The sequence below is a fragment of the Protopterus annectens genome, chromosome 9.part0 (assembly GCF_019279795.1).
Source record: "Protopterus annectens isolate FY-2018-M chromosome 9.part0, PAN1.0, whole genome shotgun sequence".
Taxonomy (NCBI): Eukaryota; Metazoa; Chordata; order Ceratodontiformes; family Protopteridae; genus Protopterus; species Protopterus annectens.
The window spans coordinates 1,502,561,336-1,502,586,658 of record NC_056743.1 but is presented as its reverse complement, the minus strand read 5'-3'; the positions used below and the strand labels follow the sequence as shown (position 1 = coordinate 1,502,586,658).

Below are 25,323 nucleotides of genomic sequence, written 5' to 3'. Positions count from 1 at the left end.
AACTCAAGAGGTTAGGTACAAACCTGTATGTCATCCAGGGAATAGCCAACTGGCTCACAGAAAGGACCCAAGAAATTAGACTTGGGGAGTCCACCTCTACAAAAAGGCCAGTCACAAGTGGAGTCCCTCAGGGATCAGTCCTTGGACCATTTCTTTTTGGCATTTACTTCTCAGAAGTCAAGGCCAATGTCAGGGGTCTCTGGCTGACTAAATTTGCAGATGATTGCAAATTAGGAGAGGTCATCAAATCTCACACTGGCACAAATGTTCTCCACGTGGGGCTGACACAGCAAACAACTGACATCAGAGCCATGGGCTAAAACTAAATGCTAAGAAATGCATAATAGTATCCTTTGGGAAGTAATCCATCCCTGCTAACTATCATACTGACAACACACCCCTTAGAGTTGACCGAGTAGTCAGGGACTTGGGGACACACAGACTATAATCTAGCCTTTGATCATCATGTGTCTACAATGGTGAGGAAAACATTTTATTTTGCGCAACTTAAAAACAAAGGTATGACATCTAAGTCCAAGGAAGTCATTGTTCAACTGGATACTACATTCATCAGACCTGTCATTGTGTACAACGCCCCCTTTGGTATGTACCTAACCAGGCATATCCAGCAATTGGAATGTCCACAGAGGCTCCTCACTAAAAGAATACAGGGCACAAGTAATAGGTCTTATGCAGACTGCCTCAAGGCCCTATTCCTGTATTCTGTCTCCTAGAGGCTCTTGAGAGGAGATCTATGCCTGGCATACAGGGCATCATCAGACCCCACTCTGATGGACCTCCTGCATATCCACAAAACAAAAAGTACCAGAATTACCCATTGTAAAGACTTAAACCTTGCCTGTGATATGAATAGGACCTATTGGAGAGATAGCTATGCATCACAGAGACTACCCTGTCAATGGAACAGGCTCCCAAATCCATGTGAAGCAGAGTTCCTCCCTAACCCAATTCAAGTGCAACTTGGACAACTGGATGGGAAAATGGAAATTCATCCCTGGTTTGGCACCTATGTCTCTAATACAAACAGGTAACCTGTAAAAGGTTCATCTCCCAGGCCCATGCTTACACTTATCAAGGGTATCAGAACTTGTCGGAGATTTGGGATGCATGTCTAGGCCTAAAATGGCCCTTGTGGTCATTAGTCTATTAAACACCTATGAATCTGTGACTATATTGAGATGTTTTCTGCTGATGCTTTTATACAAAGTACACTGTTAACATGATTAAGAATTACGGTACTCCTACAATAGCCACCTCTCTGAATGCCTCTATAACCTGATGTACATTCTCACTTGTAGTTTTTCTTTAAGCATGAATGTCAAAATGTTGACTATTCCTATTTTCATGCAAGTCCAAACTCTTTGCATCCAAACTGAAAGAGTCTAAAGAAATTAACTTGAATAAAACTATGTAACAGCAATATTAATGTACACAGCTGTTCCTTTATCCAAATATATTGTGTAATGTTAGTTTAACTGTGCATTACCCCCTTTGGTGTGGGTCATGTTTGAAAAGTTCATAGGTAGGTAACTAGGCTATCTGCCCGAGGGTATTTATAAGCCTAGCCAGAGTGTGTCAGCTTTCGCCGCCCCATTGATTATTTAACTGATCCTCTGTCAAGCAGAGCCAATGAAGTGATCCCAGGGGGGTATTTTCTGTTACCCATCCACTCGTCAAGGTTTTTCTTGAAGATCGTTCATGAGGGCCTCTGCCTAATGTAGTTTGGAATTTTGTTCCAAAGCATGGGGAGTCTCTGTGACAAGAATCTATCCCTCCAGCATGTTCTATTTATTGTTGTGGTGAGGTTTAGCTCACTAGAGCATGTGGCTCACAGTGACTTGGATTTCTTTAGGTGGAGCATGTCCATCAATTCTGAGTTAGACATGGCTTTGTAAGTTAGACAGAGATCACCTCTGAGTAAGTGATATGCCACTGAGTACAGCAGGAGTTTTTTCAGTCGGGCTGCATAGGACATATGTTTGAGGCCAGTAATCCTCTTGGTGAGGTACTTTTGTGGTCTCGCCAGCTGTTGGAAGTGTCTTATGAGGTACATCCCAAATGGGGCATTGTACTCTATGATGGGTCTGATGAGTGATGAGTAGAGGGGCACCTGTGCGTCTGTGATTTCCAGGACACTACACTTTTCCAGTATTGTTGTGGGACCTTTTCGGGGTGAGAGGGGGGTGAAGTTTGCACTGAATCTATCTGCCAGGATGTTGGCAATACCAGTAGGTTCAGTATATTTTGTGCTATTTTGCACTAGTTCAGTGCATATCTGTGAGTTGCCACTTAGATTCTCAACATAGCTAAAGAAGGCTTTGTGGTTATCTTTTGAATCCTTGGCTATTTTTCTTTCGAAGTTAGCCTTGGAAGATTTTATGAGGGACATTAGTTTCTTACTGATAACTGATCAGGGATGTCTTTCCTTCTTAGGATTTGCTTTTTTTATGAACTAGTTTCGTCCTTCTATTGTACAGCCTGTTTATGGCAGGGGTCCACCAGACTGGTTTCCTTCTCTTAGAAGAGTGAGTCTTGGTTTTGCTAGGGATGGCATGATCCATGCATCCTTGCAGGTGCTCACAGAGTGCATTTGCAAAGGTTTCTACATCTTGGGCAGCATTATCCTTTAGTGTGGGGGCTGTGAAACTAACCACCTCTGTCTTAAGTAAGGTGAAGTTTGCTTTAGAAAAGTTTTTTTACTGTGGTTTCCTTAGTTGGGAGTAGTGGTGGGGTGTGGACATCCAGAGTGATTAGTTTATGGTCTGATCTAACCAGTGATGGGTTGACCTCCAGTGTGGAACACCTGTCGCCCATGTTTGTGATGACCAGGTCCAATATGTTTTCACCTTTGGTAGGAGAGTTTACCAGCTGATCCAGGGCGTTTGAGTTGATGAATTCCAGGAAGCGCTGGGCCTGGGAGTTTGTACTCTAGTAGTTTTCCCAGTTAATGGTAGGGTAATTGAAATCACCCAAGATCAGGGTGTTCGGTAAGACCTTCATGTTTTCCAGTGTCTCCAGAAAGGTGGAGTGTGGTCCTGGGTTATGGAGGGTGATCTGTAGCAGGCCACAACTTGCATTGCAGATTTGCCTGATGTTAGTTGTATATGGATGATCTCAGAGGTATCATGTTGCGCCACTAACCTGGAGGTGTAGGTATCCTTGATGAATATGAATACACCCCCTCCTTTTGTGTTTCGGTCCATGTTCTGTGGCCGAAATGTGTGGTATGAGTTGTAGCCCAGTAGTGCTGGGGTGCTCTCTGGAGCCTTGAAGTTTTAGTTACTGCACAGATGCCAACGTTCTCCATACTGAAGAGTGCTTCAAGCGCGTGCATTTTGAGATTTAAATTCCTGACGTTGAGTAGCATAACCCTCAGTTTTTTGTTAATTATGCTGTTTACGGAGGTGGGTTTGACTTTTGAGCCTTGCAAAATAAAGGCACTATGGGGGCAGCAAGAGCCTTGGCCAGTATTCGAAAGCCTAGAGATGACAGGTGCAAGCAGTCTCTTGCGAAGCAACGTGGCTTGTCGAGCATGTAATCCCAGGCTGACAGACAATGGATCCCCTTTGAATGACACCAGAAGCTTAGCCAATTGTTGAAACTGATAATTTTTCCTTTATATTGAGGTATCATTCTTGGTGAGGGCAGGATGCTAGTCAGGTTCAGGGTCATACCAGCCTGGGCTACATGATCAAAGAGCTCTTCCATGTCTCTTTCATGTAGTCCAGGGAGGTACGTCTCGGGTTATTCACACCAACATGAACGACGACAGAGTCATATTTGTATTTGTTCTGGAGTGACCTGAGTGCTTGTGTTATGTGGCAGATTCTTGCTCCCGACAGGCAGCTAAAAGTAACCTTCTGCTTGTCCAGCCTAGTGAGTGGGACGTCAGTGTGCCTGACTACAGAGTCACCTATTACTAGTGTGTTAGGTATGTTACTTCGCCTTAAGGCCTGTGATTGTGCGGCACACTGATCTTGTGTTTTATGTGTTGTCTTGTTTGTGACGGGAGGTGCAGATGTTTGGGTGTCTGCTTTGGAGGTCTCTGATGCTTTTGCAGGTTTTTATTTAGAGCCTACGAGTATGGTTTTGTGTATTTATGTGTATTTTTTGCCAGTGCTGGTTTAGTAGGTCTGTGTGTGGCTAGAGGCATGCTGCAAGCGTTAACCTTCTCCTCTCGACTGTCTGTTCCAGTCTTGGGAGGAGACAGCTTAGCCTCCAGTTTGGCTGTATAATTGCATCTCTTGCATATGTTAGTGTTTTGTGGTAGGAGGAGAGGGCTGTCTGTGTACATGTGGCAGTTGTTAACATTGCCTCAGAATACCCAGATTCACCAGCTGGACTGGAGAGTACTCCTGAAATTGCCCTTTGGTCATGCCTAAATAGCAGGGTGAGCTGCTTAGTGGCTTGGTTGGTGAAGGGTGAATAAAGAGCCTTGCCCTGCTGGGCAATCAAGTGTCAGGGTATATTAGTGCTTGCTATTAGGTCTGAGCAAGTGCTGGGCTACAGGGTGTTTTTTGAGTGCTTAGGTTGAGAGTTAGACTAGTTTCAAGGGAAAAACTGAAGAGGAGACTCAGTGGAGCTGGGAATAATTTAACCCTAGCTAACCGGCACTGTGCACACGCGTTTATTTATAGCAGGGAAATGAAAGATAGAAATTAGCCCAAAATGGCCAATAAACTACTAACTTCTTGGCTGGAACCACTCCTCCAAGGACAGATAGGCTGCTCAACGCTCCCCTCTCTCACAGGTGAACAGAGAAACTTCCTTCTATCCAAGTAAGGTATGGGTAACTCAGAAACTTGTAACACAGCCCTGAATTCAGCACTAGCCTGAAAACTGGACTATACTAGCTTAGAAAGGCAGGAAACAAGGAATTTTGTTTTGTTTTTTTGAAAAGATAAGGCAAAAACAGTAAAAAATACACTTAAAACAGCTTTAAACGACAACAAACTATCAGAAAAGGCTATTGCACTTTAGTGTGTAGCCTACAACAGTTAAACAAATTATTTAAACAAAAAATGACTTTTTAAAAGTGCAGGCAGTCAAATAAGTACAATATGTGAAAGTGTTTGACAACTGGGTAGTTGAGCTGGTGTTCTAAGAAACAAAAACATTTTCAAAAATAATAAACCTATGTCACATACTTCGCTTCAGACAGGGTTGCAGAAACTCATCTTATTCAGACATTCTTAAGCACGCCTAGCACTGTACCATTCTCTGCCATGATCAGTACTGTACCAACACTACCACAAACTTAACTATTATGTACAACTAATTGTCGCTTATTTACACAATTATGGCATTTTCTCAGTTTGAATACTATTCCTTTAGAACAAGCCAGTTTTTCTCACAGAGTGCAATTATGAATGGTGAAGTTTACTGCATCAGAGAAGCTGCTACATCTATACATACAATACTCCTTAAAAGACAACTCCACCCTACAATGTAGTAACCCAGATTTGCATTTTCTCCCTGGACTACCTACATGCAGTGTAGTGCTCAGAAAAAACTAGCTGTGTGTAAGCTATGCATCAACAGTTGATGTTCAAACACAAGGATTGCTGGTGCAGTATATTTCACTGTAGATGGGAATTATTTCCAAGTGGCTATCTGGCCATTAAGCCCAGTGCTTTAGATCTCTCTGGAAACAGCCTAGTCTCCTCACCACACAGAGAGCATTGTAAGGAACATGGTAGAAAAGGGAGAGCAAATCACTTGTGTGAGCGAGCAAGAGGGGTTGGCAACAAATGTGCCCGACAATCAGAACCTATAAAGCAGTCCTAAAATAGCCCAGCCAACAAAAACTTCCCTCCCCAGTGGAGACCCAAAAGGCAGATTAGTAGCGAAAGATAGACAGAGAGAGAGAGAGAGAGAGAGAGAGAAGAGAGTCTCTACTCGAGAATTTCCAGGGTAAGGGGTTTAGCAGGAAGCAGTCTATACTGCAGCAGTTATCCTTGTATTCAAACACACTACATCTTCATCAGAAAGAAGCCAGAGTCTCCTGTGCCCTTCCCTTTGCAAAGCGAGCAAGAAGACTCTTCTTGATTGCAAGAGGCATCATGAAGCAGAGCGGATACAGGTCAGTCATTGTAGTAACAGTCCTCTTTTCTACAGCCTATATGGAAAAAAAAAATCCAGCATTACCTTATGAGTTTATACTAACGACATCTTCATGCACTGGAAAAGACACTGTCCATCATCCAAACTATCCAAAATGAATCAGGATAATAAAGGACAAATGATGTACCAGCCAATCTTGTGATGTCCTGTGTGATTTATACAAGCTGTGCCAAACACTGACCACAAATGTGTTGAAATTTGCTTGAATAACCACACAGGAACCCTGAAGGCCTAGGGGAAACTGAATTACCACCGCAGGAACAAACAAATCATTGTGAGATGCTGGTCCTGATATATGCACTTCACCACCCAGAAGCAAGGACTACTGAAAATTATCCCAATAAATGGGGGTGTGGGTGGAAAATGCATTATTACCAACTCTGTAGACTTGCCATGATGGACTGGGGCTTGGTTATCCAAAGGAACCTTCGCCTGCAGAAATTCTACATTCCCACAGCCCACACAAAATCCCCAGCAGTTCAGCTAAGAACATCATTTTCCAATCAAGTGAAAGTTGGACATAGAGGTGTTTCACAATATGCCTTTGGTGTGGAGAACTTCAGAGAAAGACTTATTTGCTTCCTCCCTGGATCGTAATGATCTCAAAAAAATTTTCAGGTATGCATGAAAAGAACTTTGGGCAGTAAATGCCTTTTACCTTAACTAGAACAAAAGGATGGATTAACACCCCCCCCTCCCCCAGAGTACCGCTCAAGGCAAACAAAGACAAAGTAAATCTCATCCTACTAGCCCATTCTGGCCAGGGCACCACTGGTTTTCCTAACTAAGGTACAGCTAAGCAGGGAGGACTCTTGCATCCTTCTTACCCGGCAGACATTACTGGCCCAGCATGGCAGGATCCTTAAAAATCCAAACCTCAAAATCCTCAAATAGCAACCTGGAGGCAAGGTCTCTGATCACATGGTGGACCTCCTTCCCACATGACATACCATGTATAAAACCAACTACTAAGAAATCTTACTGGCGAAAAGAAAACTATTTTCTTCTTATGGTATTTAGCCAGAGACATCCCCAAAATGGATTTGAGTAACATAAGAACCTTGTTTGACAAAGAGTTGGCATATCCGTCTGTTAAAGTACATCCATCTGCCACTTCAGCTTATCCATCAGTGCAATTAAAGAAACTGAGACTTAATCACTAGAAGATCAATCCGTCTCCTTGGCATCTTATCTTTGTGACTGAAAAACTGATTGGCTTCATTTGAACATGAACCAGACAGTGCAAATGCTATAAATTTTGTGTTCTGGAAGGTGCTGTCTAGTAAAAGCAATCTCAAACTGAAGAATCTCTTGACCTCAAGATCTGATATGTAATGAAATCCTCTGTTAAGGCTGTTTAAGATATAATCTTTAATTCATGCCTAAGGAAGTCTTCATAATTCATCCATCTTCCAATATTTTTCCTCCCTAAAACCCAAACAAAAGACAAAGGTTTTTACTTCTGATGGATGTGGACTAACAAAAAATAATTGAAGAACAGACAAAAACAGAAACAATAGCGCCTCCCCAAGCTCCCTTAATGCCACAGCCTCTCCACCTGTTCAGATCAGTGGGCATGAACAATAGCATATATATATATATATATATATATATATATATATATATATATATATATATATATATATATATATATATATATAAAAGCATTCAGAGCTTATTTCTCCAATGACCTGCCTTAAAATATCCATCCAGCCCTCCTTCCAGCAGGAAGAGGGGAAAGGTGGGTGTGGCATGCTGAAGTGTATGGATACGGAAAATGAGGACTAACAAAACGGTAAATAATATAACTTTCGTATGTCACAACTTTTGTACGTCACATGATCTAGTATATCTGCTTCCAACAGTATAACCGAGTTCCCAGCTCATTTTCCTGTAGTATCAAGGCAGACGACGTCTGATAAATGGTAGATCGAACTCTGACTACACCTAGAAAGCTCACCCAGCTTACATTGTCTTTTAAAAGCATGAGAGAACAGAGAACATAGAAGCCCATGTTGGAACAGCACAAATGTCAGACAATATTTTTGAAGAAGGCTCATGTAGTAGACCACCATTTTTGTCAAATGTCCTTTAGAGCTATCTGGCTATACTTTTCAATGCAGAATATGATACATTCATCACATAGTCATCTAGATAGGGTGACGTTGGAGACTTTGCCTTTTGTTGATTGTGCAGGACAAAAAAGGTTGTTCATTCTCTCCAATGTCTTTCATACTGCCCAAATAAAATTGAACTTGAAGATGAATATTTAAACAATGCAACATATACCTCCCACATTTAGAACACTGGGAAAATACAGACTGGTTTTTATCTGTTTCGGTGGCTACTTTCTGCATAAAGTGGAGCTCATTCTGCAGCAAAGCTGTCTTTCTGGAAAATGAAATGAAGCATTTAAAAGAGAAGGCCAGTAACTCAAAATTTTCTAGATGATGTAACTGCTAACAAGACGGCCTTCCATATTCTGGCACAAAAGCTGGCTGCTGCAATCCATACCAGCATAAAAGTTCAGATTTAATTAAAAAAATGGCTATTTTAAAAAGGTGGTGTGGCGTCTCAGCAGAAAAGTACATCTAAAGGCCTTGCAGACTTTTGGTGAAGCTGCTTTTTTATGATTTATCCCCCCCCCCCCCCCGGTGAAAGTTAGGTATTGCTGCCAGATGAATTTCAATACAAGAAAAAGTACAGTTTTGTACCTACCATAAATGTAGATGTTCGAGGATCCACATTGCTGCAGTCCTAACCATTGGGTAGTCTGCTGTCCAGTCGGCCCGAATACCAAAGTATATGGCTGACGTCGGTCAAGGCGCATTAGACTGATGTCAGGACGTCAGGGTACTAATGCGCATGCCCGACGCCATATCCTCAGTCTTTTCTTGCCCCAGATGTCAGAAGACCCTAAAAAGACAAGGCCCAAACCAAAACACCAAAAAGCCCTGCATCAAACATATATACAATATATACAAATGTACAAGAATATATATATATATATATATATTAGCCCACACCACCACCCCTAAACACAGAGGGAAGGAGGGAGGGTAAATTGACTGCAGCAATGTGGATCCTCTAACATCTACATTTATGGTAGGTACAAAACTGTACTATGTTCTTCATTCCACATTGCTGCAGTCCCAACCATTGGGTAGAATCCCAAAGCAGAGGTAAGGGAGGCTGGCAAATCATAAGGAAGCAGGAGCTGTCAACATGCCTTGCAAAATAGCTGTGGCAAAACCAGCCCTAGATTTAGAGTAGAGAGGAAGGTGGTAATGCTTAGAGAAAGTATGCACTGAACCCAAGTAGCTGCCTCCAAAATATCCTTAGTTGCCACCCCACTTAGAAATGCTGTTGAAGTGGCAGTAGCCCTAGTGGAATGAGGCCTAATCCCAGCTGGAATCTCCTTGCCATGATGGGAGTAACAAAATGAAATGCAAAAACCCAATCCACTTAGAAATAGTTTGCTTAGACACAGGCTTGCCCTGAGAACTCAAAGCAAAAGAAACAAACAATTGCTGAGACTGCCTGAAATCCTTAGTCCTGCTTAAATAATAACGCAACTGCCTATGTACATCTAAAGTGTGCAAAATCTTTTCCCCTTATTTTGGGGATCTGCATAGAAAGTAGGCAAATGAATAGTTTGGTTTAAAGCCACACTAGAAACCACCTTAGGCATAAAGGAAGGATTAGTACGTAATGATACCCTATCCTTATGGAAAATCAAAAGGGCTCTACTGCCATAAGGGCCTGCAACTCAGACACCCTTCTTGCAGAAGTAATAGCCAACAAGAAAGCAGTCTTCCATGACAAGTATTTCAAGTCAGCAGTAGCCGCAGGCTCAAAAGGTTGTAGAGTAAGTTTTTCCAACACAAAATTGAAATCCCAAGCAGGAGTAGGAGCTCTACGTGGGGGTCTTATATTCTTTGCCCCTCTAAGAAACTGCTTGAACAAAGGATGCGAAAACAATGGTGGGTCACAATCATAGTGAGCTGAAATTGCTGCAGCATGAATCTTAATGGAAGAGAAAGACAAACCTTTGTCCAGTAACTCAGTAAGATATTGAAGAGCCACACTCAAATTTGGCTCAGAAATCTCCAAATTGTTTGCTGCACTCCAAAATAAAAATCTCTTCCATTTTTCATGCTACACTTTCCTTGTACTAGGTCTCCTGGCTTCCATAATCACATTTAAAACTTGTTGAGGAAGTTGAGACCTGCTGTCTTTCAAAACAGAATATGCCAGGCTGTTAGATAAAGAGAGTGAAGCTTGACATTGAGCAGGTGACCATCTCTCTGGGAGAACAGGTGTGGAATCAAGGGTAAAGGCCATGGAGGCTTCTTTACCAGACTCCTCAATAATGGGTACCAGTGCTGCCGAGGCCAATCTGGAGCTATTAAAATCATCCTTGGCTTGTCTTGTCTGACCTTTAGAAGCACCTTTGGAAGAAGAGGCAGAGGTGGAAACGCATACACATGAAGATTTTTCCAACTGAAAGAAAGAGCATCCACTTTCCAAGCTGTGTGATGAAACCTCTTTGTGCAAAACTTTGGCAGCTGGTGGTTTAGTGGAGAAGTTTAACAGATCTATGTCTGAGTTCCCCAGGACACTGTCAACTTTTGAAATACATGAAGATCCAGTTTCCACTGTGGGGATCCATGATTTGTCTGCTTAACACATCTGCTAAGGAGTTCTGTGCTCCCGGCAGAAACCTTGCCTGAAGAGTTAGTTGCAAGCTGAGCGCAGTCTCCATAAAATCATTGCTTGCCTGCACAATGGGTAAGAATGTGTTCCCCCTTGTTTGTTGATGTACCACATGACAGTTGTGTTGTCTGTTAGAATCAACACCTGCCCTGGAAGAAGTAACTCCTTGAAAGCCATTAATGCAAACTGGACTGCTAACATCTCCTTCATGTTGATATGTAGATGCTGTAGTCTGGCAGGCCACTTGTCTTGTATCCACTTTCCATTTAGATGAGCTCCCCAAGCAATGTCTGAGGCATCTGTCGTTAGAATCTGACTCGCCTCTGGCCGGGTCACAGAGAGTCCCTTGTTTAGGTGACATTCCTGAGCCCACCACAAAAATTCCTTTTGAATGCAAGGTATTATTTGAATGACAGTGTCCCAATCCTGGCAGTGCTGTGTCCATACATTTTTGAGATGCCATTGTAGCTTCCTCATATGCAGTTTGGCATTGGGAAGCACCAGAATACAAGATGCCATGAACCCTAAGGCTTGAAGGACTGTCCTTGCAGTCAGCCCGGACTGAAGAGATAGTTGATGGAAGTAACTGGAAAGATTCTGTTGTTTGTCCGGGGTTAAAAAGGCCATCTGGGCTGCTGTATTCAGTCTCACACCCAGAAAGCACATGTCTTGAGAGGGTACTAGACTGGACTTTACTGCTCACAGAATACCCTAGGCATCTTAGCACTGCTATGACATATTCCAGATGCTGTAGAAGGTCTTCCTTTCTTGAGCCAGAATCAGGCAGTCGCCCAAGTAAGGATAGATTTGAATTCCTTTTAACCTGAAGTAAGCTACCACTGGAGCCAGAACCTTTGTGAATACTCTGGCGCAGTAGATAAGCCAAAGGGCAATGCAGAGAAAAAAACTGAATAATTTTTTTAAAAAAAAATTTTCCCAAAGGGGCTTTTCCCCGAAAACCAAAAAAAAAAAAATTTTTCTTTTGCATGTTACTGCATCAAAAAAAATGTCGCTTATTTACACAATTATGGCATTTTCTCAGTTTGAATACTATTCCTTTAGAACGAGCTAGTTTTTCTCACATAGTTAGTGCAATTATGAATGGTGAAGTTTACTGCATCAGAGAAGCTGCTACATCTATACATACAATACTGGCAAGGAACAACTCCACCCTACAATGTAGTTACCCAGATGTGCATAATCTCCCTAGACTACCTACATGCAGTGTAATGCTCAGAAAAACTAGCGGTGTGTAAGCTATCAACAGTTGATGTTCGAACACAAGGATTGCTGGTGCAGTATATTTCACTGTAGATGGGAATTATCTGCAGGTGGCTATCTGGCCATTAAGCCCAGTGCTTTAGATCTCTCTGGAAACAGCCTAGTCTCCTCACCACACAGAGAGCATTGTAAGGAACATGGTAGAAAAGGGAGAGCAAATCACTTGTGTGAGCGAGCAACAGGGGCCGGCAACAAATGTGCCCGACAATCAGAACCTATAAAGCAGTCCTAAAATAGCCCAGCCAGCAAAAACTTCCCTCCTCAGTGGAGACCTGAAAGGCAGATTAGTAGCGAGAGAGAGAGAAGAGAGTCTACTCGAGAATTTCCAGGGTAAGGGGTTTAGCAGGAAGCAGTCTACACTGCAGCAGTTATCCTTGTATTCAAACACACTATATCTTCATCAGAAAGAAGCCAGAGTCTCCTGTGCCCTTCCCTTTGCAAAGAGAGCAAGAAGACTCTTCTTGATTGCAAGAGGCATCATGAAGCAGAGCGGATACAGGTCAGTCATTGTAGTAACAGTCCTCTTTTCTACAGCCTATATGGAAAAAACAAATCCAGCATTACCTTATGAGTTTATACTAACGGCATCTTCATACACTGGAAAAGGCACTGTCCATCATCCAAACTATCCAAAATGAATCAGGATAATAAAGGACAAATGATGTACCAGCCAATCTTGTGATGTCCTTTGTGATTTATACAAGCTGTACCAAACACTGACCACAAATGTGTTGAAATTTGCTTGAATAACCACACAGGAACCCTGAAGGCCTAGGGGAAACTGAATTACCACCGCAGGAACAAACAAATCATTGTGAGATGCTGGTCCTGATATATGCACTTCACCACCCAGAAGCAAGGACTACTGAAAATTATCCCAGTAAATGGGGGTGTGGGTGGAAAATGCATTATTACCAACTCTGTAGACTTGCCATGATGGACTGGGGCTTGGTTATCCAAAGGAACCTTCGCCTGCAGAAATTCTACATTCCCACAGCCCACACAAAATCTCCAGCAGTTCAGCTAAGAACATCATTTTCCAATCAAGTGAAAGTTGGACACAGAGGTGTTTCACAATATGCCTTTGGTGTGGAGAACTTCAGAGAAAGACTTATTTGCTTCCTCCCTGGATCGTAATGATCTCAAAAAAATATTCAGGTATGCATGAAAAGAACTTTGGGCAGTAAATGCCTTTTACCTTAACTAGAACAAAAGGACCGATTAACGCACCCCCCTCCCCCCCAAAGTACTGCTCAAGGCAAACAAAGACAAAGTAAATCTCATCCTACTAGCCCATTCTGGCCAGGGCACCACTGGTTTTCCTAACTAAGGTACAGCTAAGCAGGGAGGACTCTCGCATCCTTCTTACCCGGCAGACATTACTGGCCCAGCATGGCAGGATCCTTAAAAATCCAAACCTCAAAATCCTCAAATAGCAACCTGGAGGCAAGGTCTCTGATCACATGGTGGACCTCCTTCGCACATGACATACCATGTATAAAACCAACTACTAAGAAATCTTACTGGCGAAAAGAAAACTATTTTCTTCTTATGGTATTTAGCAAGAGACATCCCCAAAATGGATTTGAGTAACATAAGAACCTTGTTTGACAAAGAGTTGGCATATCCGTCTGTTAAAGTACATCCATCTGCCACTTCAGCTTATCCATCCGTGCAATTAAAGAAACTGAGACTTAATCACTAGAAGATCAATCCGTCTCCTTGGCATCTTATCTTTGTGACTGAAAAACTGATTGGCTTCATTTGAACATGAACCAGACAGTGCAAATGCTATAAATTTTGTGTTCTGGAAGGTGTTGTTTAGTAAAAGCAATCTCAAACTGAAGAATCTCTTGACCTCAAGATCTGATATGTAATGAAATCCTCTGTTAAGGCTGTTTAAGATATAATCTTTAATTCATGCCTAAGGTAGTCTTCATAATTCATCCATCTTCCAATATTTTTCCTCCCTAAAACCCAAACAAAAGACAAAGGTTTTTACTTCTGATGGATGTGGACTAACAAAAAATAATTGAAGAACAGACAAAAACAGAAACAACAGCTCCTCCCCAGCTCCCTTAATGCCACAGCCTCTCCGCCTCTTCAGATCAGTGGGCATGAACAATAGCATATATATATATATATATATATATATATATATATATATATATATATATACATACACATATATATATATATATATATATATATATATATATCCAGTAAATGTATATATCCAGTAAATATATATATATGTACCACAAAGCATTCAGAGCTTATTTCTCCAATGACCTGCCTTAAAATATCCATCCAGCCCTCCTTCCAGCAGGAAGAGGGGAAAGGTGGGTGGCATGCTGAAGTGTATGGATATGGAAAATGAGGACTAACAAAACAGTAAATAATATAACTTTCGTATGTCACAACTTTTGTATGTCACATGATCTAGTCTATCTGCTTCAAACAGTATAACCGAGTTCCCAGCTCATTTTCCTGTAGTATCAAGGCAGACGACGTCTGATAAATGGTAGATCGAACTCTGACTACACCTAGAAAGCTCACCCAGCTTACATTGTCTTTTAAAAGCATGAGAGAACAGAGAACATAGAAGCCCATGTTGGAACAGCACAAATGTCAGACAATATTTTTGAAGGCGGCTCATGTAGTAGACCACCATTTTTGTCAAATGTCCTTTAGAGCTATCTGTCTATACTTTTCAATGCAGAATATGATACATTCATCACATAGTCATCTAGATAGGGTGACGTTGGAGACTTTGCCTTTTGTTGATTGTGCAGGACAAAAAAAGTTGTTAATTCTCTCCAATGTCTTTCATACTGCCCAAATAAAATTTAACTTGAAGATGAATATCTAAACAATGCAACATATACCTCCCACATTTAGAACACTGGGAAAATACAGACTGGTTTTTATCTGTTTCGGTGGCTACTTTCTGCATAAAGTGGAGCTCATTCTGCAGCGAAGCTGTCTTTCTGGAAAATGAAATGAAGTGTTTAAAAGAGGCGGCCAGTAACTCAAAATTTTCTAGATGATGTAACTGCTAACAAGACGGCCTTCCATATTCTGGCACAAAAGCTGGCTGCTGCAATCCATACCAACATAAAAGTTCAGATTTAATGAAAAAAAATGGCTATTTTAAAAAGGTGGTGTGGCGTCTCAGCAGAAAAGTACATCTAAAGGCCTTGCAGACTTTTGGTGAAGCTGCTTTTTTATGATTTATCCCCCCCCCCCCCCCCGGTGAAAGTTAGGTATTGCTGCCAGATGAATTTCAATACAAGAATATCTAAATTCTTGGGGGGGGGGGGAGGCTGTAAATATTCCAAGACAGCATGAATAGGAGCTGAAAATGGATAGTGTCCCTGGCCAACTGCTCATACAGACAAAATTGTTTATTTGCAGTTGTATGCCAGTTTGGGAGAAGGCTTCTAGTAAGTAGTCAGTATTTGGGCCATCCGAGCAAAATACGCTGAATCCTTGCCCAAGGGGACTGGAGAAATCATGCAGTTAAACAAATGCAGAAAAGGTCTGGGTAAAGCCTGCTGGACAGGTGTAACAGGAGACTCATTGATGGTCTCAAGTGGAGAGGCCTTTCCAAAAGGAAAGGCCTCGGCAGAGGGAATTAAACTTGCATAAATCAAAATGGGGTCAGGAGGATGACCATAGACTTGCTCTGAATGACCTTCAAGAAATCCAGTACAAAGAAAAGTGGTGAAAAACACAAAGATAACTGTGGCCACTCTTGAACTAGAGCGTCTCTAAATATCTGCCCTCTAGGTGGAAGAGTGAGAAAAAAATCTGCTACATTTGGAGTTGGACAGAAGATAAACAGATCACAACAAGACATGCACCAATGGTGCAAGAGAGACTGACTTTGCCAATGACAGACTTGGTTCACTCATGCAGCATCAGGAGACACGGCTGAACCCATCTAACACAGAATTAGTTTGACTGGGTATGTTTATGGCTATCAGAAATCTACACAGAAAAGATAATTCATTCCCATAGTTTCACAACTTCTGATGTAGCGGATAAGAATATGTCCATTTCTGCTTGCTGAAGTACCATACCACTGTCATGATGCCAGAGTAGATGGCAATCATGCCATGGGGAAAGACAGCCTTAGAATGTCTGCAGAGTGTACAGGATTGCCTGCATAACCAAGTCATTAATGTGCAGATTGGTATGTCTCTATAACAAAGTCCATTGGACATTTTGCCCTAAACAATGCCGCTAGCAGCTACAAGTCAGTCACCCAATTAAGGCAAGACTTTGGTCCCTGACAGTCAGAGATGAGCTGACACTACAGGCATACATTTTGTGAACACACTGGTGGCTGTTATGAACAAAATGGAGCAGCTCAAAACTAAAACGCACTTGCACCTTCCCTATCAGGTGGAAACCTTCAGGATTCCATAGGCATTCTGATGTGTAGTTAGCTGTGCTATAGGCTCAGAACACATTAATTTCCCTTCTATCAAGGGCTTATGACCTTTTTCAATGCACCATTCTGACAGGGTGGAAAACCTGGAAGGGGAAGAAGTTATGACCTTAGAAAGGGAACTGTGAGGCTTCTGAATATCACCTCCCTTACCTACCCAATTGCCATGTGGTTTGGTTTGCCACACTAGAGAGATGAAACGGACAAGATCCCCAAACTGCCTCCACAGTGAAATGGACAGGAAAATCACAAAGCTTCTGCTGGCTGGTTCCCAAAAGAGGGGTCTGCAGAATCCATAATTTTTCTGATCACCTCTGCTAGAAAGGTGATTTCTGTCCTGGATGCCATGCAGCACTTCTTGACCATTAATGTCAAATGTCAAAAGTACTGCTGATGGCACTTTTTAAACCACAAGTTCCTGTCATGTCCCTGGCTACACAGGTGATATCTAGGCCAACAACCCTAAAGGGCCTTTTTAAGCCTACCCATACTCGCAAACTGCATTTGACAGGTTATGATACCACTCGTTTTATATGATGCATAACTTCAGTACAAATGGTCATGCATTTACAAGCTTCCTCTTTCTAATAGGGACATAGGAGGCAGACCAGGGCAAATTCACAATTACCCATCCACTGATCCAAATTTTGCATGAGTAAGTGTAGGGAGAAACTCTGCCTCACATGGATGGAAAGCCTGTTCCAGACAAGCAGTTGTATGACACATATACGTGTACCTCCAACACGTCTTATTTATGTAGCAGACAAATCTCAGGTCCCTAGATCTGGTGCTTCTGATGCTATTTATTTTACAGTTATGCAAGAGGTCTAGAAGGGCAGGATCAGAGGCTGCTTTGAAGGCCAGGCATAGATGGTCTCCTACAGACTGTTGAGGGGCTGAGTGCATGGCAAAGGCTTTGAGGCAGTTCACACAGAATATGTTCTCTACACCATGTACTCTTTTTGTGAGGAAAGTCTGAGGATGTTCCAGTTGTTGCAGAGTCAGGAACATACTGAAGGGGGCATTGCATGAAATAACTGATCTGATGGACCTAGATACTGCACCCTTGCTTACCAGTAGACTGACTTTCTTTCAGACAGATGATAGTCAAAGAACAAGCTGTTGTCTATATACATTTCCAAACTCCTGACCACAGAGTCAACTATTAGGAGCGCATTACCAATGCAGAGATTTCTGAAGCTGGTCTTTGTGAAAAATACTATTCTGCATTTTTTGAGTTTTAGACTGTGACTGGCACCAGTTGTTAGTCTGTGTCAGGCCTTCCTGGAGGATGTTTGCATCTTTGGGGGATTGCAACTATCTGCTATCTTGGCTAGCCAGAGGCCTTCAATGTTGCCCTTGACTTCAGAGAACTAGATGCCAAAAAGAAGCAATCCCAGCATCAAGCCCCAGGGGACTCCTCTAGTGACTGACCTTTTTGTGGAGGTAGGACATACAAAGTCAGGATAGGTGAGTCTGTTAGCCAGTTGGCTTTCTAGTGAGTGACACAGGACTTCAAAAAAAAGTCTGCTGTGGAGCATAGGATGTGATATCAACAGCCAAGAGTGCTTTGCCTTCTTGCTCAGTTTTTTTTGGAGCTTACCATTTCAGTAAGCAATTAATAACTTTGTTCTTTCAAGCAGGGCACTGGTGAATGATACTTTGAAATATTCAGCAAATTATAATAGCTAAGCCTAGAAAGCCTTGGAGAGTTGTGCCTGATCCAGCTGCCCTGGTTGGACTGTCAACTGAGTTGAGAGCAAGCCACATGATCGTGTTATGGTTGCCACTTAGGACTCCAACTTTCTTCTCAGATCACCATGTGGCATCCTATCTTCTCAAATCACCATGTGGCATCCTCTTCAAAGTGTCAAACATTTCATTTGCAAGAACCCATTCAAAATAAATCACGCAAATCAGAGCTGGTTGTCCAAACGGAAAAGATACTGGACACATACATATGCCGAATCCCATCCAAGGCCCTGGATTCCTTATCTGGGAGGAGTGCACAAAAGGATTCACATTTAAAGGTTCCTTAAGGATGGCTGCCACCATTAGGTAATCAGCCAGTGGATTCTTAGTCCACGATTCTCATGGCTGGATGACTTGGTAGCACTTGTGTTACAAGGCTGGACAGCATCTGGCTCCTGGCTGGCCCTCTGTGTGACAGCTGCAGCCATTCTGCCTGTGGAAAAAAGCACTCAATGAGAAACTGTAGCACAGTGGGAAGCCTCCCACAGAACTTCTAGGGGGAGGTGGAGGTCAGCTGGACAAGCACAACTCTGTCTTATTAACTCTATTACCTCTGTGAAATTGGGATCTTCAGGTGGGGCATTTGGGAATTTTTTCATCACTGTTCTCTGCATGCAGGATGGAAGGGCTCTTAAGGGGAGTCTATATGCTTCCTCTTGTGGCATGCCTTCTTGAGAACCTCCAAAGCATAAGATTCTGAGGGAAAGGAAGAACATTCATCATTGAACACCAGTTATGAATCTCTGCAGAGATATTCTATTGCCCTGCCTCTCTAGTGAGAAGGGTAGGCCAAAGTCTCAGACTGACAGGATTCCAAGGATGAGGCCAATTCCTATACAAAGTCTCAGGACCTATCGGTTAACACAGGCTATTGCACTGTTGTCTGAATAATCCTTGATGTTGACTCTGCCAGTATCACTACTGAAGCCATAAGCACACAGCCCCATCAATGCCAACATGTGTGTTGGGGGGGGGGGGGCTGGGCCAAAAGCACTTAATACCAAAGTTATGGACACCTGAAAGGACAATGCCATCAACTGGAGCGAACTACTCAACACAGACACCTTTCTGCACTAGTAGCAGCCTGTGGCAAAAAAAGTTGTCATTATGAATACCATAACCAAGGGAAAAGTTTAAGGTAGAAATAGGGAGGAAATATGCAGCAAAACAAGAAGGGAAACTGGCTAGGCTTAAAATGACCCACAAGGGTAGCTAGTCTAGTACTTGCCTATGAACCTTGAGGCTGGACCAAAGACCTCGAGTCTACTAATGCTGAACAGGGAACCAGACAGGAAACACCAACATGCAAGAGAGGCAAAGAACCATCTCCCACCTTCCTGAGAAAAGAGGAAGAATCCTTTTTTACCTGAGACTTTATCTTGGTTGTCTACAACAAGAAAAAAAAATCCTCTGGGTGGATGACTGCCTCCAGTGTACGCCTCTCACCCCCCCCAAGGGAAATAAATCGGGGCTAACTGACTGCAAGATAACTAATGGTAGTAGGCAGCAGAGAATGAACAACACAAAGAAAAAAAAAGAAAAACTAAAAAAGGTACAGTTGGCAACTGCCAAGGAAACTTGACCTGGGAAAGGGAAGGCATTCCCACGAAGGGTGGGGAAGTCCTTTATTTTATTTTGTACCCAGAAGCAATTACTTCCTTTATCCAAAAACCTATGGCCAGACAGACCCACCAGCCACCAGGAAAAAAAAAGTTCTTCCATAGAACACATTTAAGAGGAAGAGGGGACTGAGGTACAGTAGACAGAATAGGCTTAGGATCTCAAAATGGGAGCCATAGCGTAGAAAACACAACCATGACTACAACCAAAAGGACTAGAGCTTTATTAGCAGCTCAAGAAGTTGAGGAGATGGACGAAGGAGTGTGAAGTGACAGTTCAAATGCAGCTCTTCCTGGGTTACAGAGCTGGTCTGCCCACCACAGTGCATGCATCTACTGGAGAGAGAGATGGAGAGGGTGAACAAGCACAGCACAGCATGCAACAAATGGGCTACAGATGTGTGCTAGGTACTGCCAAGCTGCTTTTGTACAGCAGCATTCATGGGGTATGTGCACAGATACAAACTAAAATGACCCCCCCACCCCTCATGGCTGACTGGATTACAGCCTCTACAGAATTACTGCTAGGAGAATATAAACTCCCCCTTCCATGTCCCTGCTGTCTGCCTCCTCATGTCCCGGCTGTCTGCCTCCTCTCTATTTTTTACACAAAGACGTTCCTTTGAACTGCTCTGGCACAAACTCTTCTAGTTGATTGGAAATGCTCTATTGTTATTAGGACAACAGAGTGAAAGACCTGTTTAACTGCTTGAAATATTTCCCTTTTCCTAACAGCCTTTTAAAGAACTTCTAGACATGAAGGCACAGGAAAAAAAACTTGCCTAAGGAGAATTTCAAAAATTGCCCTTTAACATCTTCTAATAAGGGCTAGGTTCTCAGTGATGCATGGAGTTATTGTGAGACATGCTGCAAGAACCTTTTACTTGCCCCCTGCAAGTTCCTATGAATCAGCATCCAGCTGTGATCAGCAAACATATCTACAAAGGCCTGGATAGACTGCAAAACTGCTACCCCACTGCTGACCTCAAAAGGAGTAACAGCTACAGGAAAAGTGAAACAATTATATGTAACACTGGTGGCTAACAAAGCTGCCACTCACAAGGCCTAGTGCCCTCAGGACTGAGGGTCACTAAAGTCTCGCATACTTTGGGTGCACATTCTTTAGGTCACTAACCTTCTAAGGTTCTCAGCTTTATAAAAGTTCTTACATCTTTGTTTTTTCAAACTGCTAGAAAATGTCTTTAACAAAGACTATGCCGAGGTAGAAACGAAATATGTCACCTGACTTAAAACCAAAGGCTTCTGGTGTTCAATAAAGGTCCCAAGGTTTCTCTGATTCTATGGAATAAAGTTAAAAAATGTTCACAAGAAAATATGTGCCAAGCTTTACCAAAGGCAGCAATCATTTTGTATAATCTCCCAGTCTTTCCCCATCTCCCCCTCGTTCTCCGCCACTCGCTCTCTCACTGGCACTCTTATTGGTGAACTTTTCTGGAGATATCAGATGGGCTCCACAAATGTAACTAAAAAGAAAGTAAACTAAAAACAGTGCAGTATAATAAAATATCAATAAAAAAGGGTGACAGCAATAATCCCAAGTTTGTACTTATCCCTCCAGAAGTCACCAAGGTGTGACAAACAGATTACTGATCACTCTGATCGGGCAAAAAGGAACTGAAGCCATTACACATTGCTCTACTTTTTCTATCCAGCATTCTACTAATGTGCCTAACACTGACAGGAGACCAGCTCAACCCTAGGGACATCCAAATATCTGGAAGTCTGGATGGACGGGGATGTTCCTTATGAAGGCCCTTCAGTATCTTTCAATTTAATTTCCTTTTTTCACCTGTAAAGCATGAAAGCCCTACCATTTAGAGCATTACAATGCACACTTGCAGCTAAAGTAAAATGCCTTCCAAAAATGTAGTTGTTGAAGAAATCTTTATATGACTGAAGCAGCAGCTCAGTTTTGCATCAATACTACGTTAAGATAAGAGGTTACATTCTATTCAAACAAATATATAGGATCATAGGAGATTACTAGGCTATCGACCCAGAAGTCATTTCAAGCCTAGCTGTTTCATCCCAATGTAATACCATAGAAATGTTCGTTAATACCAAAGACTGAATTTAGTAATGGCTGCCCATGTCCAGGAGGGTTATGGGTGCTATTCCCGGTAAGAAATTACGGTGCCCCATCCACTCATCCAGGTTCATCTTGAACAGCGTCAGTGATGCTCTGTTTCATATGAATACGTAGCCTATTCCAAAGACACGGCAGTTGCTGGGAGATAAATCTGTCCCTCCTGCATGTCCCATTTAAGTCGTAGGCCATATTTAGGTCCCTGGAAGGGGTAGCCCTAGTCCCATTTGATTTACGGATGTGCAACAAGTTCATTAGGTTTGGGTCTGAGATTGTTCTGTAAGCCAGGCATAAGTCTCTGTTAAGACGTCTATATGATACACAGTGCAATGACAAGGACTAGTCTATGTATGGCATGTGTTGGAGTCCCTTGATCTTAGTTAGAAACCTCTGATGTCTCTCCAACTACTACTGCAGATTCTTTGTACTGTACATGCAGAATGGGGTGTTATACTCAATTATGGGCCAGATTACTGCCAGGTATCTAGGGGTTATAACCTCTTTTGATCTCAAGGCAATGCCTTTACTAATCAAGTGTGCTATGCAGAAAGCCTTCTTTACTACTGTAGACACACGGTGGTCAAAGTTAAGGTCGCATTCAACTTGTGATCCCAGCTCCCTTACCACTTTGTGGGTACTTAGGGTATTGTTGTTGATTTGACAGTGTGAAGGGACATTGTTTGTGCTGAAGGGAATGATGATGCATTTCTTTGCATTCAGTTTGAGACCGTGACTAAGATACCAGTCATTGGTTAGCATAAGACCCTCCCGGAGTACAAAGACATTATTTGGGGATTCAATAATTGCAGCTGGTTTGGAGAAGCTTGCAAACTTAGTCAGCCACAACCAGTTAGTTTTGACCTAAACTTCTGAGAAGTATATACCAAACAGTAGGGGTCCAGCACTGACCCCTGTGGCAACCCACTGGTAATAGGTTTGCTGGCTGATGTGGAATCACTCACTTTGATAGTGTGTTTCCAGTTTGTGAGCCAGTTGGCAACCCATCTTACAACAAAGAGGTTTACATTCAGTTTGCTAAATTTATTGGTAATGCCTGAGTGTGGGAGTGTGTTGAGGTCGAGGTATGCTGTGTGCACAGATTTGCCCTCATCAATGGTCCTGATCACACTTTCAAAAAAATCCACCCTACCCTTGACAAAGTCAAATTGGGTAAGATCCAGGATTTGGAGGTCACCGTCTTTATTTATGAAGTCCATAATGATACATTCCCTGGCCTTACAGATTAGGCTGGTCAGGCTTATGAGTCTATTGCTAGGCCACCTTTGTGGAGGGGAATAACTGTTGCTGTTCTCCATTCTGTACAAACAAAGCCTGCGGTTAGACTATGATTGAAAAGGGTACTTAATGGTGATGCTAATTTGTTTTAGCCTGTTTAGAAGACAGCCTGGGATGCTGCCTAGTCCCACAGAGGCCATTTTTTTTTTTTTACCTTGGACAAGACTTTGACGACCTGCACTTCAGATATGTGGAGGATGGGGGGAGTTTGGGGGAAGGTTTGTGATAGGTTTGGAGGGGATAAGCGAGTGAAATTTTCACCAAACCTATCCACTAGCAGGTTGCTATCGCTGTGGGGTGAGTGTGTATGATACTGCTGGTCACTAGTTATGCACATGCTTGGGTCCTACCCTTTAGGCTACATATGTAGCTGTAAAAGGCCTTATGGTTATTCTTGCCTGTTCTTGATAAGTTTTTCTCAAAGAAGCCCTTAGAAGATTTGACAAGTTGTCGTATTTGCCTGTTGAGGTTGAGAAGGTTGCTTTTCCATTGTTGGGGTTTTGCCTTTGTATTCTTGGACAGTAACTTTTTGTGATTATTGTAAAGTTTGTTGATGCCGGATGACTATCATGGTGGCTTGTTTGCACTTGGGGCTCTGGCTTTGATTCTGACACATACAAGTCTATATACTTATGTAAGTTATTGTTCAGGGCTGTAGTGTAAGCTTCGGTATAGTTACCACTTTCAGCTAGGGGTGAGGCTCGGAATGCATTTATAACCCTCACCTAGGAGGGTACAGTTTGCCTTGGTGAAGTTTTTTAGTCCGACTTCACCCACTGTGAGTACTGGTGTTATTGTCAGCTCTAAAGTGATTTATTTGTGGTCAGATTTAACTAAGGAGGGTCCAACAGTTGCGGTAGTGCATCTGTTTGACATGTTAGTGAGGACCAGATTTAGTATGTTTGTTCCTCTCTTTGTCGGAGGTATGAACAATTTGTTCCTAGGGCATTTGAGTTAATGAAGTCAAGGACCTTTTGCACTAGTTGGAGGTTAGAGAGGTTTCCCAGCGATTATTGATTGGGATAACTGAAATCCCTGGCGTCCAGAGAGTGTTCAGTAATATCTGGATTAAGTCTCCAGTTTGGTCAAGTAGGCTTCATTGCAAATCATTGTGACCAATGGAGGGATCTATAACTGGCTAAGACTTGAATGGGGTCTCTTACTCCACCATAACTTATGAACTTGGAGTAACTCCAGAGTTTTTCAGTCTAACTAGACGGAGATGAATTCATCTCTAATACAGATAGAAACACAAACCTCCTCTTTGGTTCTCAAGAAGTTCATTTTGGGGTCTGAAGGTATGGAAGGCATTGTAGCCTTGCAAGGCCAGGAGTACTCTCTAAAACTTTGAACTGGGTTTCCTGTGACTACACAGACATCTACATCTTTGCAGTGACAGAAGTGCCTTCAGGTGTGTGCAGTTTTTGGTTTTAAGATCATAGCATTTCTTAACATGACCTCTTATTTTTGTTATGATGGAGCAAACTTCATCTCAGTAAATTTGTTTTGGAGATCTTGCCTAAAAAGGCACTATGGGGAGGCAAGAGCCTTTTGCCAACAGCTGAAAGCCTAGAAGGGCCAAGTGTAAACCATCTCTGGACAAAGCAGCAAGGCTTCTCAAACCATGGCTTCCTTTGGTGGCTTAGTTATGAACTGGATCTCCCTTTGAATGACACCAAAAACTAAGCCAATTATTGAAATCATTTTTTGTTTATACTCTGTGGCATCATTCTAGGTGAGGGTAGTATGCTGCTCAAGGCTGAGGGACATACTTACCTGGGAAATGTACTCAGAGCTCAACCATGTCTCTCTTCATACAGTCCACTGAGATATGTCTTAGGAGTCGCTCACACCAACATGAACTGTGGCAGGAAATCATAATGGCACTTGTTGAGAGACCCGAGGAGTGCATGCACGATCTGATGAATCCTGGTACTGTGGACAGGCAGCGG

At 42.5% G+C, this 25,323-nt stretch overlaps 1 protein-coding gene across 1 annotated transcript in view; it reads right to left on the bottom strand.

Annotated features, from left to right (window-relative positions):
- The window catches only part of CAMSAP3 (calmodulin regulated spectrin associated protein family member 3), a gene marked incomplete in the record, with an annotated part of 1,204,937 nt that overhangs the window by 908,256 nt on the left and 271,358 nt on the right, over nucleotides 1–25,323 (bottom strand).